The 2451-nt window shown below is 35.5% G+C and overlaps 1 pseudogene; it reads left to right on the top strand.

Annotated features, from left to right (window-relative positions):
* The first annotated feature begins 895 nt into the window (after positions 1-895).
* LOC149405010 (germin-like protein pseudogene) lies at positions 896-1809 on the top strand (annotated as a pseudogene).
* The last annotated feature ends 642 nt before the right edge of the window (positions 1810-2451 follow it).

Below are 2451 nucleotides of genomic sequence, written 5' to 3'. Positions count from 1 at the left end.
ATAACTTTTTTAAATTAAGAAAGTACATAATTTATTTCAGCGTAATTAAATCCACAAAACTTCAGATATCATCACAAGAGAATCAGGATTTTATTCCTAATTATTGTGAATCCAAGAAACTTCTTCTAAACTCGTTTATATTCTCAAACAAGTGTAATATTATGTCAACTTTGTTGGAGCTTCATATTAGGCGCGCTTTGGCATTAATTTGTGAGATTTGATACTAATTCATAGGAAAAAGAAGGAAACGTAATCTTGCGATTCGATCATAAATTAGCAAAGCCTTCCTCAAAAAAAAAAAAAAAAAAAAAAGACCTAATATAACCAACTTAAACGTTTGCTTTTGCAAAATAACTAACGTTTCGTAAATCTTAGGTAAATGGCTACTGCATTTTATTTACGTTTATTCACAAGCGTATATTAATTACCAAAATACCCATAAATACAAAAAAAAAAGAATTTATCTATGGGTATTTTTGTAAAAATACACTTGTAAATAAAATGCAGTGGCTAAATCCAACGTTTAATTCGGCTATTTTGCTAATTTTTTGAAGAAAAAAAAAATTGAAGAAGAAGCAAAGTCAAAATCATTTTAATAAGCTATTAGAAAAATGTGTTATAGTCTCGTGCCTTGCCGTGGGAGCATTTGGTTTTTAAATCCTGATTTCAGTTCTTATGCATTATAGGATAATATTAACTAATGTAGTCATAAAGACAATATAAAACATATTCTGTAATGTTTACCTTGGACAAAATAAAATTTATTCAAGCATTTTAAGACTTTTCTAAACATGTAGAGGCTAAAGTATGTATGATGATAGAGTTTATACGTAAGGACTAAGTTATGAACCCGCTATAAAAACCCCATACACACAAACCCTTATACCACACCCAAAAAAAGAAAGTAAGCTAGAAATACAAATTACACTTCAAAAACCATGAAGAATATCATGGCACTACTCTCTTCTCTCTTCCTATTTTCCCTTCTCCTATCACTATCACCGTCCCTCGGGGCCGTCCAGGATTTCTGTATCGCGGATTACACATCTCAAGAGACCGCAGCGGGATTCGCCTGCAAAGACCCGTCCAAAGTTACGCCCTATGACTTTGTGTATTCGGGCTTGGCCGCTCGAACCAACACTTCCAATATCCTCAAAGCAGGCGTTTCAAGTGCGTTCTACAATCAATTCCCGGGTGTCAATGGCCTAGGGCTTTCCTTGGCCAGGGCAGACCTTGAGCCCGGGGGTGTCATTTCCCTCCACACCCACCCGAGGGGCTCTGAGATCCTCATTCTCCTCGAAGGAACCCTAATCTCGGGCATCATCACTTCCGAAAACCAAGTCTACCTCACGACCCTTAAGAAAGGTGATGTTATGGTCTACCCTCACGGCCTTTTGCACTTTCAATACAACTCTCCCAAGTCAAACCCGGCCACGTTCTTCGTAGGGTTCAACAGCGACAACCCTGGAATCCAATTCATTCCCATCAATTTATTTGGAAATGATTTCCCTACTGAGCTCATGCACGCCAACACCTTCATTGACCCTGATGAGATCAAGAGGCTCAAGGCTATATTCGGTGGAAGTGCTTAGAAAAAACTCTGTCCCATGATGACTCGTTGATGTTGGATGATACGTTAAGTTTGGTTCTTCTGCTTTTGTGTGCCTTTAGTTGTATCTGTTGTCTATGCTTTCAATCACTATTTAGCTCTTTCTGATGTAATGATAAAATAAATTGAAACAAAACTCCGTCGTAGAGTTTTTGTTTCTACTATTTCTATTCAAGAATAATAAAATGACGAGTTTATGACTTTTGTTCTATAGCATGTAATCATTATTCTATACAATCTATATACACTCATGCGCATATGGACAATAAAAGTTGCACGGACAGTGTCCAATTTTTTTTTTTTTTTTTTTTTTTTTTAGGAATTGGGACAGTCTAAATTCCTAAATAATTAATATGGAAAAGATTAATGGACTCCATATTAAATTGAAAAAAATTAGTTACACCCCATATTAATTTGAATGTCCATTTTCCAAAATAATAAATGTTTTTATTTTTTATTTTTCAAAAATTCTGGGCCATTGGATTTATCGCCGTTGAAAATCCAACGGCCACAAATTTTTGAATCGTTTTTGACCGTTGGAGCATTGTCATTTTTCGAAAATTCTGCGCCATTGGATTCATCGTTTTTGGCCACAAAAAAAATTAACTCAAATAATTTTCTCTTCTAAATACACACCAACACTTATTTCTTCACACCTCTCTCATTCTCTCTCAAATTCAAAACCTCAACAACGCTCAACACCCGGACCGAATCAAGGTTATCCCAAAATTGCTTAAATTTGACACTAATTAACCAACTTTCTTATCAAAACACCGAAGGTTTCACGAAATTTGACCCAACTCCTCAATCTCAATTTCCTTATGAACCTCCCACTTTTCAAG

The sequence above is a fragment of the Urtica dioica genome, chromosome 2 (assembly GCF_054948205.1).
Source record: "Urtica dioica subsp. dioica isolate 48M chromosome 2, U.dioica_male_clone48M_v1_H2, whole genome shotgun sequence".
Classification (NCBI taxonomy): domain Eukaryota; kingdom Viridiplantae; phylum Streptophyta; class Magnoliopsida; order Rosales; family Urticaceae; genus Urtica; species Urtica dioica.
The sequence above is the reverse complement of the archived record's forward strand: the minus strand, read 5'-3'. Positions and strand labels throughout refer to the sequence as shown.